Here is a 25,679-nt window from a genome sequence, read left to right on the forward strand (position 1 = left end):
TGTGCAGGTGGGAGATATGTGCATCTTTGTACCGTCAACGGGTAGTGAAGGTTCCATGTTTACGGTCCATATACTTGCAAACGCAACTCATCCTTGGGGTGTTACAAACATTCGTTCAAGACATGGTACAAAGGATGCAATGACTGGTTTAGCAGTGAATACAGTGGAGCCTTCTCATGGTATCATACTATCATAGAAAATATAACCATACTTAAACTATTTGAAAGGTTCTAGATTTTGTTCTGATCAACCAAAGTTACCTGCAGGAGGAAATGTTTCCCCGGAAAGCGACATTCATGGTTTTCCTCATGATAGTCTAGATGGCAAGGACACTCATCCTTCTGAGCAACCTTCTTTCATCCTACCGTGGAGAACCAGTCTAACTATTACTCAGCGGAGATAGTTGATGAAAAATAGCAAGCTATCGGATCCAAGTATCCCCTATATGTAGCAACATTGAACTCAAGCAGACTAAAGAAGAAGCAAATTTGTAAGCTCAATTCTTTGTAGGCTTCAATTTATACAAGTACGAAAACCATTTCATTGCGAACTTTCGATCTGCCATTGAAGAAAAATACTTAATTAAGTGATGCAGATATAAGGATGTGAGTTTTCTTAGGGAGTAACTATTATGTGTGTGCTCTCAGCCTCTCGCTCCTTTTTTTTGGCCTTTAGCTTTATGTTGGTTTTCTATGAGATGTAGGGGGTGTGGACTATTAAACAAGACAGAATAGGCTTCTCATGTTCAGTTGTAGAGATTACACTAAAAAAAAAGAGTCAGCAGTACATATTGTACTCGAGTTCACCGGTTCTTATCTTCTTAACCTCTGCTTTGTTGACGTGGCATGATTTGTATTGTCAAGTGGCTCCAGGTTACCGTGGATATTATCAAACTACATTCCTCTTGAAATGGCAACTGCTAGAACTGGTTACTTACATGATATAGTTTACTTACCTCACCGACATAATCTACCAAACCACCATTTTAACTTGTTTTTTGTACGTGCAAAACACGAGGAGTTCGGTAAAGACTATACCAATGCCGTACGACTTCCAGCTAAAAATATGAAAGTGAAACTCAAGTCGAAGGGGAAGGACTGGCCAACTGAGATGTGTTGCCGGAAAAGCAAGAACTCGTACAGATGGATGCTTGTTAGTGGTTGGGGCGAATTCGTGTGTGGCAAAGAATGGTGGGAGGGTGGTCTGCTTAAGGGAGACTGTCAGCATCCCAGAGGAGCGCCAAGATGATGTTCAAACCGAGGGCCGGCCCAAGAGGCAGCCTCGCTTACCCGCTCGACTGGCTGGGCCTGAGTGGGCCTAAGCTCGGCAATACTTATACCTGTAATGAGGATAGTTTGAGTTGGCGATGGCTTAACGGCTAGCGTAACGTGTGTTGTGTGAGTGCTCCTGCGAGAGCCGAACCTTATCTCCTGTAATCCTTCCTCTGCAATTCGATTTTCATGGCGATGGCCTGAATACAAACCCTAGACCTCACAATCTGGCATCAGAGCCGTTCCTAACCCTGGATTTTCCAGCCCACCACCGCCACGCACGATTCGCCGACCGCCACCGCGACGAGGCCATGGAGAAAATTTCGCCGTAGACCAAGGCAATCTACGAACTCCTCTGGGCTGATTTCGACGCCGCCTTCACCAAGAGCTCGGCGAAGCGGAGCGAGGAGATGTCCGTCGCCCTCGCCAAGCTCGACAGCAAGCTAGACCAGCTATCGGGCCGCATCGACGACGTCAAGCTCGCCATCGGTGTCGACCTCGACGAACCCTGCGGTGAGATTGGGGTGGGCCGAAGCACCACGGCATACCCCACCGCTCCTTCATCTCCGCGAGGAACGATGGTGTCGCCCAAGGCTGCGCCGAGCAGCGGATCGGGAGGATCCGAGAATTTCCACGGCGAAGCAGATCACCGAGGAACAATTCCCAAGTATGTGCCCCCTCCCGCCTGAGGTATGCCATCAGAACCCAACCCGTCGAGGCAAATCATTCAGGCCCCGGAAAATTTTCATCCGCTCCAGTCTGATGCTTTGGGATTTGGCCCTCGAATTGAGCTGCCGCGTTTCGATGGATCCAATCCCAAACTCTGGCAATCTCGCTGTGAAGATTATTTCAGATTGTGGAACACCCCTCAGAGTCAGCGGGCCGGTGTCGTTTGCATCTGCACAGTTCGAAGGCACAGCTGCGCGCTGGCTGGAATCGGTCCAGCATCGTGCTCCTCATGTTAACTGGACTGAATTCTGCAATCTCCTGCACTCCAGGTTTGGCAGAAACAAGCACCAGAACCTGTTGCGCCAGATGTTCAACATCAGACAGACTAGTTCAGTTGAGGAATATGTGGAGCGATTCTCCGAACTATATGATCAGTTGACTGCTTATGAGACTAATCCAAATATTGTGCATTACGTCATCAGATTCATGGAAGGATTAACTCCATCAGTTCGTTTGTTGGTTGGGATTCAGCAACCTGAACACCTGGATTCAGCCTATGCACTGGCCTTGATGTCAGAAGTATTGGGTGAACCTACCACATACTCGAGCAGTGCAAACCAGGGGAGCAAACGCCAGAATTATCCTAACTCTCGATCTTCAGCAAGCAAAGTACTGGAGGACAAGAAATCAACAGATCAAGCTCGTACTGGCCAGTTGAAGATAGGTGGGCTACTCTTCGTGCTTACAGAAAATCTAAGGGTCTATGTTTTATCTGTGGATAGCGATAGGCTCGTGACCATCGTTGCAAGCAAGAGATTCAGTTACACGTGGTGCAAGAAATGCTGGATTATGTTCAGAACATGCCTTCTGATGTGAGTGACTCTGAAGACACGCCTGTTGGTGAAGCTATTGCTATCTGTCTGTCTGCAGCTGCTTTGGGGGATAATTCACATCCAGCAGTGTCAACTATGAAATTGAAGGTGTACTTGCAAGGACAACCTTTAATATTTCTGGTCGATTCAGGAAGCACACATTCGTTCCTTGACTGCACAGTAGCAACTTATGTACAAGGCATAACTTCCCTGCCAGTTTACATGGTTAAAGTGGCTAATGGCAGCATGGTTCCCTGCTCTCAACAGTTGCTGAATGGCAAGTGGTCTTGTGCTGGTCATGAGTTTGTCAGCAACTTTAGAGTTTTTCCCTTGGGATCTTACCATGGCATTTTGGGTTTAGATTGGCTGGCTGCTCACAGTCCAATGCAGGTAGACTGGGCTGCTCATTGGCTATCTTTCCAGTACTCAAACCAGCAGATTACACTATTGGGTCAAGATGCAGTTCCTCAGGTCTATGCTCTGGTGGAACTGTCAGCCTTGCTGGTAACTGAAACTACAGTTGTATCAGAACTTCCTCCTGAAATACTAGCCCTCCAGACTAAATATGCTCCTGTATTTGAAGCTCCTTCTGGCCTTCCTCCAATGAGAAAATATGATCATAAGATTCCTTTAGTCCCTAGAGCTCAACCAGTGTCCAGCAGGCCTTATAGACTACCTCCTGCCTTGAAAGATGAAATGCAAAAGAAAGTAAAAGAAATCTTAGATGCTGGCATTATTAGGCCCAACACCAGTGCCTTTTCTTCTCCAATGATATTAGTACAAAAGAAGGACAAAACATAGAGGCATGTGTATGATTATAGGAAACTAAATGCTATCATAGTTAAGAGCAAGTATCCAATTCCTGTCATTGATGAGCTATTGGATGAATTAGCTGGGGCTTGTTGGTTTTCCAAACTAGATCTTAGAGCAGGCTACCATCAGATCAGGCTGGCCCCAGGGGAAGAGCATAAAACATCATTTCAGACTCATTTGGGGCATTTTGAGTTTCTGGTGTTATCTTTTGGCCTTACTGGGGGACCAAATATACTCAACTTTCCTTTGAATGATACCTTGTCACCATGTATCAGGAAGTTTGTGTTGCTTTTCTTTGATGGTATCCTAGTGTTCAGTACTTCTTATGCACTACAGTTACAGCACCTGGAAGAAGTATTGAAATTGTTATTGCAGCATCAGTGGCAAGTGAAGCTCTCAAAGTGTGCTTTTGCACAATCTCAAATTAGTTACTTGGGACATGTTATCAATGGCCAAGGAGTAGCTACTGATCCTTCCAAGATAACTACTATCTAGAGTTGGCCAGCACCTGTGTCTGCTAAAGAAGTTAGGGGATTTCTAGGCATTGCTGGTTATTACAGGAAGTTCATAGCTCACTATGGCATGATCAGCAAGCCACTCACTAATCTGCTCAAGAAAGGGGTTCCGTTCCATTGGACACACAATGAGCAGCAAGCTTTTGTGCTTTTGAAACAAGCTCTGACATCAACACCAGTACTGGCTTTGCCTGATTTCTCGAAGAAATTTATTGTGGAAACAGATGCATTTGATGTAGGAATTGGGGCAGTACTTATGCAAGAAGGCCACCCAATTGCTTACGTGAGTAAAGCTCATGGACCCAGAAACAGACACTCTCAGTCTATGAAAAGGAGTATTTGGCTATCCTTCTAGCAGTGGAACACTAGCGCCAATATTTACAGTTGTCTGAATTTACTATCCGAACTAATCAGCGAAGCTTAGCCTGCCTGTCAGAACAGCGTTTGCACACCAGATGGTAGCAAAAGGCTTTAACCAAATTGCTTGGGCTACAATATTCCATTGAATACAAGAAAGGGGTCGAAAATAGTGCGGCTGACTCGCTTTCCAGACGTCCCGCAACTACTGGGGACGTTCTACCAGAACTGCAACTCATTTCCTGTGCTCAGCCCGCATGGTTGGAAGAAGTGCTGAAAAGTTATGAGCAAGATTCAGTTGTTGTAGAACTTCTGCAATAGCTGTCCACATCTCCTAATTCTCACAACAAGTTTTCTCTCAAAGCTGGAGTTATCAGACAGGGCAAGTGTTGGAGATCATTGCAGAAAATAAAAAATTTCCACGCAACACGAAGATCAATCTATGGATTCATCTAGCAACGAGAGAGAGGAGTGCATCTACATACCCTTGTAGATCGCGAGCGGAAGCGTTCAAGAGAATGGGGTTGATGGAGTCGTACTCGTCGTGATCCAAATCACCGAAGATCCTAGCGCCGAACGGACGACACCTACGCGTTCAACACACGTACGGAGTGGAGACGTCTCTCGCGCCTTGATCCAGCAAGGAGGAGGGAGAGGTCGAGGAAGAAAGCTCCAGCAGCAGCACGACGGCGTGGTGGTGATGGAGAGGCAGTACTCCGGCAGGGCTTCGCCAAGCTTCTGCGGAGGAGGAGAGGTGTTGGGGAGGGGAGGGGCTGCGCCTTGGAGGTGTGTATGCAGCCCTCCCCTCGCCCCTCTATTTATAGGGGGAGGAGGAAGGGGGCCGGCCCCCTCTAGATGAGATCTAGAGGGGGGCGGCGGCCAAGGGGGGGGGGACTTGCCCCCCCAAGCAAGGGGGCGCCCCCCTTAGGGTTTCCGCCCCAACCCTAGGCGCATGGGTCCAAGGGGGGGATGCTCCCAACCCTCTAAGGGCTGGTTCCCTTCCCTCCACGGCCCATGAGGCCCTCCGGGAGAGGTGGCCCCTCCCGGTGGACCCCCGGAACCCTTCCGGTGGCCCCGGTACAATACCGGTATGCCCCCTAAACTTTCCGGTGACCGTATTACAACTTCCCATATATAAATCTTCACCTCTGGACCATTCCGGAACTCCTCGCGACGTCCGGGATCTCATCCGGGACTCCGAACAACATTCGGTAATCACATACAAGTCTTACTAATAACCCTAGCATCACTGAACCTTAAGTGTGTAGACCCTACGGGTTCGGGAATCACGCAGACATGACCGAGACAGCTCTCTGGCCAATAACCAACAGCGGGATCTCGATACCATGTTGTCTCCCACATGTTCCATGATGATCTCATCGAATGAACCATGATGTCGAGGATTCAAGTAATCCCGTATACAATTCCCTTTGTCAAACGGTACGTTACTTGCCCGAGATTCGATCGTCGGTATCCCAATACCTCGTTCAATCTTGTTACCGGCAAGTCACTTTACTCGTTACGTAATGCATGATCCCGTGACCAACTACTTGGTCACATTGAGCTCATTATGATGATGCATTACCGAGTGGGCCCAGAGATACCTCTCCGTCATACGGAGTGACAAATCCCAGTCTCGATTCATGTCAACCCAACAGACACTTTCGGAGATAGTTGTAGTGTACCTTTATAGTCACCCAGTTATGTTGTGAGGTTTGGTACACCCAAAGCACTCCTACGGTATCCGGGAGTTACACAATCTCATGGTCTAAGAAACTGATACTTGACATTAGAAAAGCTTTAGCAAACGAACTACACGATCTTGTGCTATGCTTAGGATTGGGTCTTGTCCATCACATCATTCTCCTAATGATGTGATCCCGTTATCAATGACATCCAATGTCCATAGTCAGGAAACCATGACTATCTGTTGATCAATGAGCTAGTCAACTAGAGGCTCACTAGGGACATGTTGTGGTCTATGTATTCACACATGTATCACTATTTCCGGTTAATACAATTATAGCATGAACAATAGACAATTACCATGAACAAGGAATATAATAATAATCATTTTATTATTGCCTCTAGGGCATATTTCCAACAGCAAGTGTGTATGGCTAGGTAATGACTTAACACTACATAGCAAGATTTGTGCTGCCTTTCATAACAGTCCATTGGGAGGGCACTCTGGATTTCCAGTCACTTATAAGCGCATCAGGCAGCTGTTCCGGTGGAAGGGATGAGAAGTTTCATAAAAGCTCATGTTCAGAGCTGCCTGGTATGCCAACAGGCCAAACCTGAAAGAGTTCCTTCTCCTGGTCTACTTCAGCTGCTTCCAATTCCTTCCCTACCTTGGGAAATGGTAACCATGGACTTTGTTGAAGGATTGCCAACATCTGGCTGTTTTAACTGTTTGTTAGTGATCATTGACAAGCTTCCCAAGTACGGGCACTTCATTCCATTGCATCACCCGTTCTCTGCTGAAACTATGGCTGAGGCCTTTCTGAATTCGGTCTACAAATTGCATGGAATGCCTTGCTCTATATTTTCAAACCGTGATCGCATTTTCACTAGCAAGTTTTGGAGTGAGCTTTTCCAGAAATCTGGAGTTCAGCTTCGCATGAGCTCTGCTCGCCATCCACAATCGGATGGGCAGACGGAGCGCGTCAACCAGCAAGTAGAATGCTTCTTGAGATGCTTTGTCAGTGGACATCCGTCGCGCTGGGCTAAGTGGATTCCCGTTTGTGAGTTCTGGTATAACACAAACTGGCATTCAGCTACTAGAAAAACTCCATTTGAGATCATTTATGGGCATGAACCACGCCATTTTGGGTTATCGGCTGAAGGTACTATCCATTCTAATGATCTGTAACAGTGGCTCAATGATCGCCTGGTCGTTATGGAGACAGTCAAACAACATTTGCTCTGTGCCCAGCAGCGAATGAAACAGCAAGCTAATAAGCACCGTTTTGAGCGCTCGTTTGAAGTTGTAGAAAAAGTATTTCTTAAACTTCAGCCCTACCTTAAGTCATCTGTGGCCCCGCAAGCAAATCACAAGCTGGAATTCAAATTTTATGGGCCTTCTGAAATTGTGGAACGCATCGGCGAAGTGGCTTATCGTCTACGTCTTCCTCCTACAAGAAAAGTGCACCCTGTCTTCCATGTGTCACTGCTCAAGAAGGTGATCAATCCACAAGACCAGGTGCTTTCGCATCTTGCTCCCCCTGATGATCAGTTTCAGGTGCCGGAGCAAGTATTGCAACAGCAGTTGGTCCGTCGTGGCTCTGACTCCATCGTCCAAGTTTTGGTCAAGTGGAATTCATCGCCGCTGGACATGGCTACCTGGGAAGATAAAGTCACTCTGCAGCAGGGATTCCCTCGAGCGCCGGCTTGGGGTCAAGCCGGGTTTAGCAGGGGAGGGATTGTCAGCATCCCAGAGGAGCGCCAAGATGATATTCAAACTGAGGGCCAACCCAAGAGGCAGCTATCGTGGTTCTAAGTCCGACAGTAGTGTAGGGGGGGTACTAAGGAGAGGCAAGATCCTAGCTATGGAGTAGTTGTACACACAAGAGTTTTACGAGTTCAGGCCCTTCTCGGAGGAAGTAACAGCCCTACGTCTCGGTGCCCGAGGCGGTCGACTGGATTATATGTGTGAGAGTTACAGGGGTGCCAACCCTTCTGCCTGTGGAAGGGGGTGGCTTATATAGAGTGCGCCAGGACCCCAGCCAGCCCATGTAGCAGAGAGTTCAATGTACATAAAGGCCAGACGTTACTGGTAACACCTTACATAAAGTGATATCATGGCCATAAAGACTACTTAATAACAGACCGTTTGGATGCAGAGTGACTCTAGGTCTCCTGGTGGTCAAGTGAGTCTTCATGGTCGAGTGTCTTCGAGTCCGTCGAGTGGAATCCTTCCAGGTCGACTGAAAGGTAGTTTCTTCTAGAGATGTCCTTGGGAAGGGTATTTTGGATAGGTCCATGACCCTACCCTAGGTACATGGCTTCATCATTAGCCCCCGAATGGATCGAGGTTTGAGTGAGGAAGGAGTTGAGAATTCTTCTGACCCCTCTTTTTATGCTATGAGTATGTCTTGTTCTGGATCAAATGACCATAGGTGGCGGCACCAACTTCTTTTTCAGTCGCCTTGATCCATTCTTGATATTGGTCGAGTGACTTTTCTATACTTGAAGATCTCCGAGCGACATATCAGAGGAAATCTTCAGTCTGACAAGTTGCTCTGCTGTTCGCGGATTTAGCGGGATCTGAATTTCGGGAAGCGTGTGAGGCGGAGGAAGCCAAAGTACTTGGATGGGATAAGGCAGGAATGCCTCGATTTCTGCGCCACCTTTTTCGCCACGTATTGCGCGCGCGACTGTTGCGGGATTTGACAGGATCGCCCGGGCCTACCAGTCAGCCACTCGGAAGAGACTTCATATAAGGCGCCGAACGGGGTTTTTTCAAACAGTGCGCCCTCAATCCCCTCTCCCTCTTCCTCGAGCTCGCTCGCCACGCTCGCCTCCACCTCCGCCTCGCTGCTCCTTGCGCGCTTCACCGGCGACGATGGTGAAGGAAAAGATGGCGGCTTTGGAGCGGGCGAAGAAGGCGACGGCGAAGGCGAAGGGAAGAGCGCCTAGTCGGCCTGGATCCGCTTGCCATCACGCAGAAGGACCTCGATGACCTGGCCAATGAGGGACTGATCCCCCATGGGTCAGCAAGGCTTCTGGGGAAGGAGTGGCAGCCGCAGCCTCAGGAGGGTGAGTGCGTCCTCTTAGCCACCCATGTAGATCGCGGTTTTTCTCTGCCGCTGAATCTTTTCTTCCGAGGGTTTCTGAACTTCTTTGGTGCACAACTCCATCACTTCACGCCCAACTCCATTGCCTACCTCGCCGCTTTCATGTCTTTGTGCGAAAACTTCTTGGGTTGCCGGCCGCACTGGGGCCTTTTCAAACACATTTTCATCTGTCGTTCTCAGACGGTGAAAAAGGCTAGCCCCAATGACGAGAGAACCCAAGTAATCCAGATGTGTGGGCGTCTCGGGGTTCAGATGAGGAGTAAGAGTGCCTTTCCAGCCATGACCCTTCCCGAGTCAGTTCGAGGGTGGCAGTCAACCTGGTTCTACTGCCAAGACCAGTCGACGCCAGGGCAGTCGACTAGCCTCCCCCCGTTCTCCATGGACCGAGTGAACAAGCCATCTTCTCTGAAGGTGCTTCCGGAGGAGAAAGCTCAGGTTAGGATGTTGATGGAGCGCGTGGTCCAGCTCATTCGCGGCGGAGTGACGGGCATGGATCTCCTAGAGGTTTTCCTTCGATGGCGCATTCAGCCACTTCAATATCAGGGCCATCCGATGTGGTTGTACTCTAGCACTGAAGACACCACTCGGGTCCACCCAGAGGAGATCGACGATGTCACTCTAGAGAGGTGGATGACCGCCATCACGGGGAACAGGGACAATCCTCGTGGAGCCAGGAGGATCCCGCCACTCGACCAGTCCTACGAACCAGACAAGGTTTGACTACATTCTTCTGACCGTGCCTCTTGTTTTCATCATTCCGCTTTGCTGCAATCCGGTCGACTAAATTTTGTTTGTTGTCTTCCAGATAACTACCGAGATGTACTTGATGCCCAACGGGGCGCAAGAATAGACCGAAGAAGAAGAAGGAAGCGGAGGCGAAAGCCAGGAGGAGTGGGAGTCGGACAGCGACGAGGGTGATGAAGATGCTGGCTCTAAGGAGGAAGAGGAGGAGGAAGAGGAGGAGGTAGTCGAGCCTCCTCGTACTGAAAGACGGTCCAAGCTCGCCCATGATCCTACAGTCGAGCGTGGCAAGGGAGCCGCGCCTACTGGGCAGCCGACCAAACGCCCTCGGACGACTTCTCCGGCGCCGACTAAGAAAGCGTCAAAGCAACCTCGAGCGGCACCGACAAAACCGGTGAAGGCCCTACCAAAGATGAGGATGGAGATTCCGACTGTTTCCGGGTAATGGCATAACTCATGTTTTCCCTTTCAACATGGATATATTCTTGGTCGACTCGATCGCTGACCGACTGATTTCTGAAATCGCAGTGCTGCTACTTCTGAGACTTCAGCCAGGCATGACGATCAAGAAATGGAGGATGCTACCACTTCCCATCCTGGTATGATCTGTGCAGTTTCACTTTCGGTCGATCGGATCTTCATTTTTGACTTTGAACTTTCTCAGTAGCTCCACCTAGCATTATCATTGATCTCCCTGACGATGACGATGAGGCGCCACTGAGGCAAAGGAGGAACAAGAAGGCGTCTACTGGCAAGACTGCTCAGGTTGTGTCAGCACCTGAATCATTGGTTCCGGAGGGGAGAAACATTGCTCGGGCTACCGTGTCCTTTGCGGAGCCATTGACGAGTGCCCGTCCTCCGTCGTCGAGTGCCAAACCACCTTCTCTCTTCTCCACACACCACGTCCCAGAGGACCAAGCAGGTGCTGCCAAGGAAGCCATACGCCAGGCGGGGGTCATGATGGAGCAGGTGAAGGCGATCCGAGCTGCCAGCCAAGCAGCTTATGATGCAAGTTCAGCTCTTCAGAGCAATGTCCAGGTTAGTTGAACACCGCCTGTTCTGTTAGGATATGACACCTGACAATTTTTCTTCTGAAAATCTTAATGTTTGTCATACACCCAGTGGGTGTGTCGATTGAAATGTCTGGATTAGTGGGGGCACGCTGAGTGCAACCACTGGGTGTAGTCCCCTAGACTACGGTCGACTGCTGGCAGTCGACTATAGTCTTTATGTCTAGAACTTTGTTCTCTTTTACTTTCTTCACTCGATCTGGTCGAATGGAATCATGGAACCAGTGGGGGCACGCTGAGTGCACCCACTGGGTGTAGTCCCCGAGACCGTGGTCGACTACTGGTAGTCGGCTATGGTCTTAAGAATTCTTTGTTTTTTTTTAAACTGCGTCTAACTGCTGACAGTTAGCTGCTTTCGGTCGACTGATCGATCCGAGCCGGTAGAACCAGTGGGGGCACTCTGAGTGCACCCACTGGGTGTAGTCCCCGAGACTACAGTTGAATATTTTGATTCGGCTGTAGTCTTAGAAATGCTACGATTTTTCTCTTAGTCACTCTGAAGTGACCTGTCTTCGATGTCCGTCGACTGATCTTTCGCAGAAATCTTGCGAGCTTGTTTCTCGTTATACTAAGTTGGAGAACAAGCATATCCAGCTCGAACTTGATCTGAAGCTTGTCCAGGAGAACTTCACAAAGGCGAAGGAGGAAGCAAAAGGTATGTTTGGTGAGAACCTTGATGACTGCCCTGATTTTTTGTCCATTCTTGAGTCTGATCTCATTGTCATTTTGCAGATAAACTAAGGGATGCTCTGAAGAAGAAGGACCTTGACCTTGCCGAGGCGCAGAAAGCGGCTTCGGACAAGACGAAACTTGCAGAAGAAAAGCTGGCTTCAATCAGCAAACTTGAAGAGGAGAATACCAATCTGAAAGCTGCTCTCGACGCGGTCAACAAGGAGGTCACCCAACAGAAGCGTGAGAAGATAGCCCTGAGTGACAAGGCTAGTGAACTGGTGGGAAAGAAGAACGACTTAGAGGCTTATCTGGGAGGGCTCGCCAAGAAGTTATTCCTCATGCTCGAAGGTAACCCCTTATATCCGACTGGTAATCACTGACTTTGTAGGAACATTAGCTTATCCTTGGATCGTATCCACAGAATTCTGCCAAAACTTTGAAGAGGAGACTAGTCGAGTGGAGACTGGCTTGGATCCCATCAACTCTCCAGTGAAGGATGAAGCCTCCATGAACGTGCTCCGCCTTGAGTCTCGCATTGCTGCTGTGGTTGACTATCCTGCGAGACTGAAGGTTGCAACATCGCGCATCGACAGAACACTCTTGCCAGGAGAAACACTTTAGAACGACCTCGAGTCTCTGATGACTCGACTGAACGAAGTTCCAAGTCGAGTGCAAGAATGGAAGAAGTCTTCTGCCAGGTGTGGTGCCAACGTCGCCCTGTCTCTAGTTCGCGTTCATTGCAAGGAAGCGCGAGAGGACAAGCTGGCGTCTCTCAAGGTGGCCAATACCAGGAAGCATGAGTTCCGTTCTTTCATGGAGACCTTCATTGCTGCAGCCACTCGGATCGCAGATGGAATCTACCTGGACGAGTTTGTTGCGCCTTCTAGTCCTCCGCAGGTGGGGTAAAAAACTTCTATGCTTGACGCCTTAAATTTGCCTCTGAATGCCGAGTGGTTTTTGTAACCGAAAAACCTTAACAGGCTTGGTGTCTGAGCACTTCCGGATCCGTAAGACGTTATCTGAACTTGGGTTTACCGTTGAATATGTTTGCACTCGCCTTCGAATGATTATTGCCCTTCGCTCGGAATATATACCAGTGTTTGTGATGCACTTTTGCAGGTAGGGACGAAGCACAGATTGCAATCGGCTTGTGCCTCGTCATGCTTAGGCAAGCACTGGGCAGCAGCTAAGTTCCCCGAGTGAGAGGTTCGCTCTCCACTCGGTAGGATTTTCAAAAACTTAGGCGAGCGCGGGGCTGCAGCTAAGCCCCCGAGTGGGAGGTTTGCTCTCCACTCGGTAGGATTTTCAAAAACTTAGGCAAGCGCGGGGCTGCAGCTAAGCCCCCGAGTGGGAGGTTTGCTCTCCACTCGGTAGGATTTTCAAAGACTTAGGAGAGCGCTGGGCTGCAGCTAAGCCTCCGAGTGGGAGGTTTTCTCTCCACTCAGTAGGATTTTAAAAACTTAGGCGAGCGCTGGGCTGCCGCTAAGCCTTCGAGTGGGAGGTTTTCTCTCCACTCGGTAGGATTTCAAAATCTTAGGCGAGCGCTGGGCTACAGCTAAGCCCCCGAGTGGGAGGTTTGCTCTCCACTCGGTAGGATTTTCAAAAACTTAGGCGAGCGCTGGGCTGCAGCTAAGCCCCCGAGTGGGAGGTTTGCTCTTCACTCGGTAGGATTTTCAAAAACTTAGGCGAGCGCTCGGCTGCAGCTATGCCCCCGAGTGGGAGGTTTGCTCTTCACTCGGTAGGATTTTCAAAAACTTAGGCGAGCGCTGGGCTGCAGCTAAGCCCCCGAGTGGGAGGTTTGCTCTCCACTCGGTGGAATTTTTTGTGGTGCACCTCTGAAGGAGAAGGTAGCAGTCGACCTGCGCTTCGTCCTCCTTGCGGAACGCAAGTTGTATTTGTGGCGTAGCTCGGAAGGAGAAGGTAGCAGTCGACCTGCGCTTCGTCCTCCTTGCGGAGCGCACATTGTATTTGTACTTAGGAGAACACTAGGCTGCAGCTAAGCCCCCGAGTGGAAGGCTGGCTTACCACTCGGTAGGATTTTCAAAAACTTAGGCAAGCGCTGGGCTGCAGCTAAGCCCCCGAGTGGAAGGTTGGCTTACTACTCAGTAGGATTTTCAAAAACTTAGGCGAGCACTGGGCTGCAGCTAAGCCTCCGAGTGGAAGGCTGGCTCACCACTCGGTAGGATTTTGTTTGAACTTAGGCGAGTACTTGGACTGCAGCTAAGCCTCTGAGTGGAAGGCTGGCTCACCACTCGGTAGGATTTTCATTGAACTTAGGGGAAACAGATTCGCAGCTAAGCCTCCGAGTGAAAGGCTGGCTCACCACTCGGTAGGATTTTCTTTTACAAACTTAGGCGAAACAGATTCGCAGCTAAGCCACCCGCTGGGGGACTGCTTTATGTGAACAAAAGTAACAACAATCACTGGTAAAATTATGAAACTCTTGTCTTTGATAAATAAACTACAGAAGTACTTTTATTACAACTCATCTGAGTGAATACTTAAGTATGAAAGGGGCGGAGCAGATCCGCATTCCAAGCTCTTGGCTCGTCAATCTGGCGATCGACGTTGTAAAGACGGTATGCTCCGTTGTGGAGAACTTTGGTAACAATGAAGGGGCCTTCCCAAGTAGGGGCGAGTTTATGTGGCTTCTGTTTCGGAGGACCAAGTATCCCTCTTGGAAGGCTCGGCTCTTCACATTTCTGGCGTAGAATCAACACAAGTCTTGCTGATAGATGGTCGATCGGATCATGGCCATCTCTCTTTCTTCTTCTAGAAGGTCGACTGCATCCTGCCGGGCTTGTTCTGCTTCGGCTTCAGAGTAGAGCTCGACTCGCGGTGCATTGTGAAGCAGGTCACTTGGCAGAACCGCTTCAGCTCCGTAGACCAGAAAGAACGGGGTCCTCCCAGTCGACCGATTTGGAGTAGTCCTCAATCCCCAAAGAACTGATGGAAGTTCGTCGACCCACGCGCCTGCCGCGTGCTTGAGGTCGCGCATCAACCGGGGTTTCAGTCCTTTGAGAATTAGGCCGTTTGCTCTTTCTGCCTGTCCATTCGACTGGGGGTGGGCGACTGAAGCGTAGTCGACTTGTGTGCCTTGAGAAGCGCAGAAGGCTTTGAATTGATCGGAGTCGAAGTTTGACCCATTATCAGTGATGATGCTATGCGGAACTCCATATCTGAATATTAATTCTCTGATGAAGCTGATGGCAGTGCCCGCATCAAGATTTTTAATGGGCTTGGCTTCGATCCACTTGGTGAACTTGTCGACTGCCACCAGTACATGGGTGAAGCCGCTCCTGCCAGTTCTCAGTGGTCCAACCATATCTAACCCCCAAACAGCGAAAGGCCAGACGATTGGGATGGTCTTCAAGGCTGAGGAGGGTTTGTGTGACATGTTGGAGTAGAACTGACATCCTTCACACTTGTCGACTATCTCTTTCGCCATTTCATTTGCTCTGGGCCAGTAAAAACCCGCTCGGTATGCTTTAGCCACGATGGTCCGAGAGGACGCATGATGGCCACAGGTCCCCAAGTGGATGTCGTTGAGAATCATTCGACCCTCCTCCGGTGTTATGCATTTCTGGCTGACTAAAGTCGCACTCTCTCTGTACAACTGTCCCCTCATGACAGTAAAGGCTTTGGATCGACGGATGATCTGCCGAGCCTCTTCTTCATTCTCTAGGAGCTCTTTCCTTAGAATATACGCGATGTAGGACACTGTCCAGTCGGGAGTGATAACCAGAACTTCCATGATTAAGTCGACCACAGCTGGGACCTCGACTTCAGTCGGATCTGTGGCGCTTTTTGGCTGCGGGGCTTCTTAAGTGAAAGGATCTTCTTGAACTTACGGCGTGTGAACATGCTCCAAAAACACGCCACTCGGGATGGCTTCTCTTTTGGAACCTATCTTCGCCAAGTCATCAGCTGCTTGGCTTTTCAGTCGGGGTACGTGATGAAGCTCTAACCCCTCGAACTTCTTCTCCAGCTTTCTTACTGCGTTGCAGTAACCAGTCATAGCTGGGCTTCTGACGTCCCACTCCTTCATCACTTGGTTAAACACCAAATCTGAGTCGCCGTAGACCATGAGGTGACGAACGCCGAGTGACATGGCCATAAGCAACCCATACAAAAGTGCTTCGTATTCTGCTTCGTTGTTGGAGGAGTCAAAGTGAATCTGGAGTACATATCTGAGCTTATCTCCTCGGGGGGAAACCAACACTACCCCGGCACCGGAACCATTCAGCATTTTAGAGTCATCAAAGAACATAGTCCAGTGCTCCGAGTGAACTTGAGTCGGTAAGTGCTGCTCAGTCCACTCGGCGAGGAAATATGCTATTGCTTGGGACTTGATAGCTTTCTTTTCCTCGAATCTGATATCAAGGGGAAGGAGTTCAATCGCCCATTTTGCCGCTCGACCAGTTGCATCTCTGTTGTGCAGAATCTCTGATAAGGGGGCGTCGCTGACGACTGTGATGGTATGGTCAGAGAAGTAGTGAGCAACTTTCTTCGTGGTCATATAAATCCCATATACAAGCTTCTGATAATGAGGGTATCGTTGCTTTGATGGGGTCAGGACTTCGGAAATATAGTATACTGGGCGCTGAACTTTGAAGGTTTTCCCTTCTTCTTCCCGCTCGAGCGTAAGTACTGTACTGACAACTTGTCCTGTGGCTGCAATGTAAAGCAGCAAAGGCTCTTTGCTGATCGGGGCAACGAGCACCTGCTGGGTGGAAAGCAGGGTTTTTAACTCTGCAAATGTTGCATCAGCTTCAGGAGTCCACTCGAACTTGTCTGACTTCTTCATCAGTCGGTAAAGAGGCAATGCCTTCTCACCGAGACGAGAGATGAATCGACTTAAAGCGGCCAAGCAACCAGTAAGCTTCTGAACATTGTGCACACGCATATGTCGTTTCATTCGGAGTATAGTGCCCACTTTCTCTGGGTTTGCATCGATTCCTTGTTCGGAAACGAGAAAACCGAGTAACTTCCCGCCAGGAACTCCGAATGTGCACTTGGATGGATTAAGCTTGATATCATACCTCCTGAGGTTGGCAAATGTTTCAGCAAGGTCAGTCAGCAGGTCGGAACCTTTCCGTGACTTGACCACAATGTCATCCATGTATGCTTCCACATTCCGACTGATTTGAGTGAGCAAACACTTCTGAATCATCCTCATGAACGTGGCTCCGGCATTCTTGAGCCCGAATGGCATGGTGACATAACAGAAGCACCCAAATGGGGTGATGAAAGCTGTTTTGATCTCATCGGGTCCATACAGACGGATCTGATGGTACCCGGAATAGGCGTCTAAGAAAGACAGTCGCTCACATCCCGCAGTCGAGTCGACTATTTGATCGATGCGGGGAAGAGGAAAATGATCTTTCGGGCAGGCCCGATTGATATGTTTAAAGTCAATGCACATGCGAAGTGAGTTGTCCTTTTTGGGGACCATGACAACATTGGCGAGCCACTCGGAGTGGTAAATCTCTCGGATAAACTCTGCTGCTAAGAGCCGAGCCACCTCTTCGCCAATAGCCTTCCTTTTCTGGACGGCAGACCGTCGCAGATGTTCCTTGACAGGTTTTGCCTTTGAATCGACTCGCAGACGATGCTCAGCCAGCCCCTGGGTACACCTGGCATGTCAGAAGGTTTCCATGCAAAGATGTCCCAGTTCTCACGGAGGAACTGGATGAGCGCTTCTTCCTATTTGGGGTCGAGTGTTGTGGAGATATGAGTCGGAGCAGCGTTGGGGTCGGTCGGGTGGATGTGAACTGGTTTTGTCTCACCGGACGACTGAAACGCTGATTCCGTAGCGGGCTTCTTAGCTCGCAACAAATCACTCGGGTCTGCATTCCTCTGGTGTTCCTGCCACTCTTCTGCCACCATCTGAGCATCGGCGATCTTTGAGCCTTTCTGGAAGCACTCTTCCGCCTTCTTGCGATTACCAGTAATAGTGATCACGCCTTTAGGGCCAGGCATCTTCAATTTGAGGTACACGTAACATGGTCGAGCCATAAAACGTGCATAAACTGGCCTGCCCAAAATAGCGTGGTAGGCACTCTGGAAATCTACGACCTCAAATGTCAGCTTTTCTTTGCGGAAGTTCTTGGAATCACCAAAAACCACATCGAGAGCAATCTGGCCGAGTGATGCGGCCTTCTTGCTAGGAATGACTCCATAGAAACTCATGTTGCTTGAACTGAGTCTGGACATCGGAATGCCCATCCCTTTCAGCGTCTCAGGGTACAGTATATTCAAACTACTGCCGCCATCCATCAACACTTTAGTCAGTCGAGTGCCCTCAATGACTGGGTCGACCACCAGAGCTTGCCTCCCAGGGGTGGCTATGTGCGTCGGGTGATCAGACTGGTCGAACATGATGGCCGTCTGAGACCACTTCAGATAATTGGGCGTCACCGGAGCGGCCATATTCACCTCTCGGTTTATAACTTTCAGTCGGTTTTTGCTCTCAACATCAGCAAAAATCATCAGGGTGGAATTGACCTGCGGATATTCTTCGTCACTGTCCTCCTTGTCCTCAACTTTGTCCGACTCCTTTTCCTTATCCTTGGACTATTTCCCTTGGAACTGCTGTATCAGGAGTCGACATTGTCGAGTGGTATGCTTCGGGTAAATGAAATTACCCTCTTCATCTTTCTTGGTGTGGATGTGACATGGTAAATCCATCACGTCATTTCCTTCTTTGTCCTTTACTTTCTTGGGGTTCCAAGGCCCTTTGGGTTTCCCTTTGAACTTTCCTTGAGTCATGGCCAAGGCTTCTCCAGGAGCGGCTGGCTCGGCTTTCCGCTTTTGCTTCCGACTAGAATTCCCGCCTCCGGTGTCCTGGGCGACTGACTTGTGATTGCCGCTCTGGAGCCGATCTTCTTCCTCGCCATTGGCATATTTGGTGGCTATCTCCATCATTCGACTCAGAGACATGTCTCCGGTTTGACCAAATTTCAGGCTTAGCTCTTTGTACTTTATGCCTTCCTTGAAGGCGCAGACTGCCTGGTGATCAGATACATTCTCTACTGTGTGATGCAATGCGATACATCTCTGGATGTAATCTCTCAAAGTCTCATTCAACTTCTGCACACAAGATTGCAGCTCTGTCAGTCCTGCTGGTCGCTTGCATGTTCCTTCGAACGTTCTGACAAACACTCGGGAAAGGTCTTCCCACATGTAAATACTGCTGGGTGTCAACTGATTCAGCCATGCCCTGGCTGACCCTTCCAACATAAGAGGCAGATGTTTCATGGCCACCTCGTCATTTCCGCCGCCGATCTGGACAGCCACTCGGTAGTCCTCAAGCCAAGTATCGGGCTTAGACTCACCGTTGAACTTGCTGACTCCAGTCGCCAACCTGAAGTTGGGAGGAATCACTGCGGCTCGGATGGCTCTGCTGAAACACTCTGGTCCGGAGACATGCACTCGGCTACTGGTGGGTACATCTCTGTCGTTGCCCTCTCTGTGAGCTCTGTTCCGGTCGACCAGACCTTGAACGATGATGGATATCGCATCAAAGCCTAGTTCCCTGGGGTCGACTGGGATTCTTCGTCCGCCACTGTGCTGGCGCCTATCATCCTGCTGTCGAGGCACATAGGATCCACCCCTTAGAGGGGGAGTGGGAGCTCGACGTCGATCGTTGCGATCGAATCGGTGATCATACTGCTCATGGTTCCTGTACTGATCGTGCCGGTCACCACGCACTTCACGCCTCGGAGGCGATCTGGGGCTATGAGCCGACTGGACCATATTCGCTGCCACGGACCTGCTGTGAATCCTGTTCCGCGACTGCGATACAGCTGAATTCTGATCTCCTGCTGTCCAGAGCAAATCTCTGATCTGCATCAAGCCTCTGCCAGCCTCTGACTGGGAAGGCCTAATTGATTCTGCTATACGGGCTGCAGCTGCCAAATTCCGAATCGGAGTTCGATATACCTGAGTCGGAGGTGGAAAGAGCTGGCGTCGACTGGAGTCAGGAATCCGTTGCTGCGCACGCTCGTCGAGTGCCCGCTGAAGGTTCTCCAGTCGAGTGCGCTCAGCCAAGTTGGCCAAGCGCGCGTCCTCCAAGGCGTGAGCCTCAAGGGTTTCTCCAACGATTGGAGTGTGAAGCGCATCCATGTTCCGGCGGCGAAGTTCTTCCCTCTACAGCAAATTGAGGGGCTCGGGGAGGTATTCCTCATGGACGTGCGACGGATCGCCTCCGACGTTGCCTTCCTCGGCATCGGGAAAGCCGGGGGGATGTGTGGTCCATTGACCATCAGGACCTCCGCCGCTGGATCACTACTGTCGCACTCGGATGCAGTCTCTGCGGAGCCAGTCGACAGGTCGAACAGGCCGTAGAGAGATTCGTCGGGCTCGATTGCCGCGACTTGGGCAGTGGTCGACTGGTAAGCCACCGCGTGCCTCACCCACCACTGAAGCCTCGACCGACCGGAGCGCTTGCGCCGGCGGGAAGCTGGGAGGGAGGATGACACAAAAACCGGCCGATACTGGGTCGACGGTTGCCGCAGAAGGACGCCGCAGAAGCACGCTCGAAATTGCGTACCTCCGCGGACTGGGAGCGCGTCGACGTCGAGCGGAGCCTCCTGCAGCCAGGCAGAGTTGTCGGCGACGAACGTGAACGCGCCGAGACGGATCTCGCGGCCCTCAACCAAAACTCCGCCTGAAACCATGATGAAGGGAATCGGAAAAATTGCAACTTCTCTAATAAGTCGATAAGACACCTGCCCCACGGTGGGCGCCAACTGTCGTGGTTCTAAGTCCGGCAGTAGTGTAGGGGGGTACTAAGGAGAGGCAAGATCCTAGCTATGGAGTAGTTGTACACACAAGAGTTTTACGAGTTCAGGCCCTTCTCAGAGGAAGTTACAGCCCTACGTCTCGGTGCCTGGAGGCGGTCGACTGGATTATATGTGTGAGAGTTACAAGGGTGCCAACCCTTCTGCCTGTGGAGGGGGGTGGCTTATATAGAGTGCGCCAGGACCCCAGCCAGCCCACGTAGCAGAGAGTTCAATGTACATAAAGGCCAGACGTTACTGGTAACGCCTTACATAAAGTGATATCATGGCCATAAAGACTACTTAATAACAGACCGTTTGGATGCAGAGTGACTCTAGGTCTCCTGGTGGTCGAGTGAGTCTTCATGGTCGAGTGTCTTCGAGTCCGTCGAGTGGAATCCTTCCAGGTCAACTGAAAGGTAGTTTCTTCTAGAGATGTCCTTGGGAAGGGTATTTTGGACAGGTCCATGACCCTACCCTAGGTACATGGCTTCATCAGCAGCCTCGCTTACCCGCTCGACTGGTTGGGCCTGAGTGGGCTTGAGCTCGGCAATACTTATATCTGTAACGAAGATAGTTTGAGTTGGCGATGGCATTACGGCTAGCGTAATGTGTGTGGTGTGAGTGCTCCTGCGAGAGCCGAACCTTATCTCCTGCAATCCTTCCTCTGCAATTTGATTTTCATGGCGATGGCCTGAATACAAACCCTAGACCTCACATAGATATGCTCCTCTTCGAACTCAAGTCAATGAACGAGGAGATGATTACCATGAAGGTCGATGTCGTTCCCAGTGAAAATCTCTAGTTTCTAGTTTCTACTTTCTAATACATAATTATGGGAGCCAGCTAGCACCTGCATGCTCTTCCTGTTTAGCACACTGAAATAATGCTATGGCTAATCTGATGGACCAAAATAAATATAATAAAACCATCTTGAGAGCTTTGTTTACTTGTTTTGATGTGTGTTTCTGAATCTGAGGAATGAATTCTCAAAAATTGGAACGCATGTTCCTGAATCTGAGGAACGCATGCAAGAATATTTTTTAGCTGTCAGAAATTTTGTTACATGCATCAGTATATATACATAAATACTGCTAGTTAAGGTTTGTCATACTTTAAATACTGCTAGTTAAGGTTTGTGATACTTTTGAATGTTGGCTCTGCCACGGGCGGGCGTCCCCGACGCCGCCACCGCCGCCGCCCTCGACGGCCGATGGGAATGGATTGGGGGCCAACGGGAGGGGGAGTTTCTCACTGCCGCTCCGCCCGGCAGTCTCGCCCTGCGGAGAGGATCTTCTGTCGCCGTCGCCTTTGCGATCGTCACCGGATCCGCTCCTCCCGGATGAGTTGCGACCGACGCACACGGTGGTTTCTATGGAGGGGCCTGATCTACTCCCATCCCCGCCTTCTCCTGCGGATCGGGACTAGGATTTTTTGAATCCTACGAAATGGTACGTGCGTTTTCAAGATGACAGGGAGGCGGGGCAATGGATCAATGGCCTCATCTACTCGCATCCGTCTCGTTGGATGACGATTCGGGACGAAGATGGAGATATTATGGCCAGAAGACATCTCAATGTTGACGAAGAGCTTGCGATCGGTCAGCGTTTAACAATCGATTTTTTCCATATCGAGGTTCCTGAGTGTGTGCAGGCACCCATAGATTGCGACGAGCACATTGATGTCGTGGATCTTACGAAGGACGCCGAGGGATCCAAGCCTGCGCAGCGGGTTGCGGGACATTTTTGGATTCTTGCTGATGAAGATGAAGGTGATGATGATCTGCCAGAAGCGACGGTTCGGCCACCAATTACGCTTGGCGTGGCTACATCTACATCGAGGCCTAAACCTATGGTGAGTAGTAAGAAATCGTTTTTGTTGGGTATGCCAGTTTCTTCGCAGAAGTCGAAAGTGAAACCCTGGAGTGGACCGTTGCCGAAGGAGGGGCCGCCGGCTATCTCTTTGTCCGATTTTTTTCGTCCCGAGTGCTGGACGAGAGTGACTCGGAGAAAGAAGAAAGGTGGTTGTTTGGTGCCACAGCGATCGCCGGCGGTGGCCGTTGCGTGTGACATTCGGGCGGCCAGATCTGAGCGTTTGAATGCTCTTTTGGACTCAATTGGGCTGCCTGTGATTGCCTGCGACATGGGCTTGGTCAGTACTGGGCTAGAGGCCCAGGGGGCTGGCCAGGCTAGCGAAGCAGCGGGTGCGGGCGACGTGCATGAGGAGGCCTCGGTTCGGTCGCCCCTGCATGCACGATCTCCTTCTCCCTCACAGCCTGTTTCTGATAGGGTTCGTCGTCGCGGGAGGGTTGGTTTCCCGGCCGCTTCCCTGCGCCGTTCCTCCCCATGTTTCGCCGGAGTCGGCCGGCACCTTCCACCTGAATCGCGTCCGGCGGAGATGCCGCCCAAGCCACCTCCGCCGCGGGTGGCTCCGGTGGTGAGGAATCAGACCGGGGCCGCGGGCGGCGCAGCTTCTATGGCTGCGATGGCAGTCGCGCTGGGCCCTGCGCGTGCTGCGCCTCCGCCTCGGGCGGTTCCGCCGACGCCCCGGGGGGCACCACCTCCGCCACCGGCTAGGGCGGCCCTACCTCCTAGGGCTGCGCCTCGTACGCCTCCCCAGCCTAGGGCTGATCCGCCGCCGCCGCCTAGGGCTGAGCTGTAGCCGACCCAATGGCCGTGGCCGAGGCAGATGGCGGGTGGCCGTGGTGGCGCCAGCCAAGGCTCGAACGGTCGTGGGGCGGGGGCATCGTCGGGGGATGATCATAATCCTCCGCGTGGTCTGTGGGGTGATGATGGGTATGATGCTTACGGTTCTGGGCTGCATCGAGGCTCTTCGTCTACCGGCGGTGGCCGTGGACATGCTTGGGTGGACAACGGCAATGCTAACCGGGGTTTTCAAGGACCGCCCGACAACTTTGTGGAGGGTGCGGTCGCCCCTATTAACCGCTCTTTCCGGGGCCATTTCCGTGGAGGGCGGGGCGGGAACAGGCGTCACTTTCCGCCTAGGCATCCGAAGACTTCGGTTGGGACGGAGGTGGCTGACGGGGGATCAGTTCTACCGCAGGTGGCGGTGGAGACGGTTCAAGCCCTGGCCGAAGTCTCGTTGCCGGAGCCCATGCAGACTAGTGATTCGGCCTCTGAACATGGTACTGAGAAATTCGAGGCTGACAAGGTGCCCAAGTGGGCGGCTAAGAAGAAGAAGCTCACTTGTTTCCGGTGTGGTGACACGGGGCACTTTATGGCTGAATGCACTGCGGAGTTATGTGACTTGTCCTGGAAACCTAAACATACAGCTGCAGAGTGTCCTCTTATGCTTGGGCCTAAGCCTACTGTTCAGATTTACGGGGTCTGCTGCTCGGAGTTGATGTTCTTCGAGTCTTCCAGTGTGGCACCCTCGGCTCCCGCGGTAGAGACCTCTTTCCCCGGTGTGGTGAAGGTGGTTCATGGACCATTGACCGAGGCGCAGATTATTCAGCAGCTGAGGGAGCTCGCTCCGGGTAACTTTCAGTGGTCTTTGCTCAAGCTCAATGATACTTCCTACAAAGTAGATTTCCCTTCTAAGGAGGATCAGATGAGAATCCTCAAGTTTGGTATGAGCAGGGTCACGGGAACTAGTTTTGTGTTGCAGTTCGATGAATGGAAAAAGAAGGAGCCACAGGGCACGCCGTTACATCAGATTTGGGTACGTTTTTCCGGGGCGCCATCTGATCCCCTCGACAGCTTTTTGGTGACGTGGAGCCTGGGGTCTTTGATTGGCAAGACTGAGCAGGTGGATATGCCCTTCACTCGGGCTAACGGGGTGGCGTGTTTCCTTGTCAGTGTTGCTAACATTGAGTTCCTGCCGAACATGGTGCCTTGGATGTATGACGATGTTCTGTATCAGTTGGACGTGCAGTATGAGGATCCTAACTTGTTCGATGATTTTGAGGATGATAATCCGATGGACACGTCTGAGGGAGGAGGTGCTCCGGGGAACCAGACTGATTCGGCTAAGGGAGATGATGACAAGGCCAAGGAGCCATCGGGTCCTTCTGATTCCAGTGACGTTGCTCCTGTTCGGTCAACTGATGCGGCTCCGACATGCACCTTGCAGCTTGGTTCCTTGGGACCGTTCTCTGCTCCGCCTCGGCTTCGGGGCGACTGACCTGTTTCTATGGGTGCGTCGGAGGTCGTTGAGTTGGGAGGTGCCGAGGGGCAGGTGGCCCTTTCCATATCTCCTACCTCTCCTGCGACTTCCGTGGATGGAGCTGCGATGGTTGCTTCGGTTGGAGGTGGCGGGCACGAAGCCCGGTCCTCCGAGTTGCTGTCACCGCCGCCGCCCATGGCGGGCTCGGCGCTCTTCTCTTCGACGCCGGACGCGTGCGGAGGAGTGGGCGTGCAGGAGGCCGCAGTCGGATCGTGCCCTGTTTCAGTGGGTGTATTGGGTGGCGTGGCTGTCTCACCGCCTGCATCTCCGGATCGCCGCATGCTGGTCTCGCCGGTCCCTGCTTTCGGCGGGACTTCCGTGGACAGGCCGTGGGAGTTGTCGCCGTCTAGTGCTGCTGCCCCGGTGGCTTCGGCCTGGGGCGCCTCTGTTGGGGGACAGGCAGGAAGCCTTTCCCCTAGCAGAGCTTCTCGCGATGAGGTCATTGCCTTTGGTGGCATTCCGGACTCTGTCTCTCAGGGGAGGCGGATCAGCGGGAGGCTACAGGAGCAGCCGGACGTTGATGACATGCAGCTCAGGTGTGCTATGAGGGCGGCCAAGTTGCGTGACATTGAGTCTTCCACTGGTATGTCTGTTAATAAATCACATTCTATTATGCATTTTACCAATGTTGAGATTGTGCACAATGCGAATCAACTAGGCGTATCACTTGGTAATAATGATCTAGAGATATCTAAGTCTGTTAATGATATGCTTGACTTGGAAGCTGAACATGCGTTAGAAATGATTTGCAACTTAGCTGCCGTTAAGCCTATGAATGAGTCGGAGATTGATGCGCTTGGGGTTAGGATTCTTGATGGTTTGTGTGCCGATCTTGACCCGACTTTACCGGAGACGGAGGAGGAGGAGGAGTATACCTATCCTGAAAACTCTAACCATGATGATGAGTCTTTGGTGATAGAGGCAGAGCGCGA

General features: G+C 51.1%; 1 pseudogene; it reads left to right on the top strand.

Moving 5' to 3' along the window:
- LOC123076639 (B3 domain-containing protein Os03g0620400-like) overlaps positions 1–21,367 on the top strand; it is a 60,511-nt pseudogene extending 39,144 nt beyond the window's left edge.
- The last annotated feature ends 4,312 nt before the right edge of the window (positions 21,368–25,679 follow it).

The sequence above is a fragment of the Triticum aestivum genome, chromosome 1B, assembly GCF_018294505.1.
Source record: "Triticum aestivum cultivar Chinese Spring chromosome 1B, IWGSC CS RefSeq v2.1, whole genome shotgun sequence".
Taxonomy (NCBI): Eukaryota; Viridiplantae; Streptophyta; class Magnoliopsida; order Poales; family Poaceae; genus Triticum; species Triticum aestivum.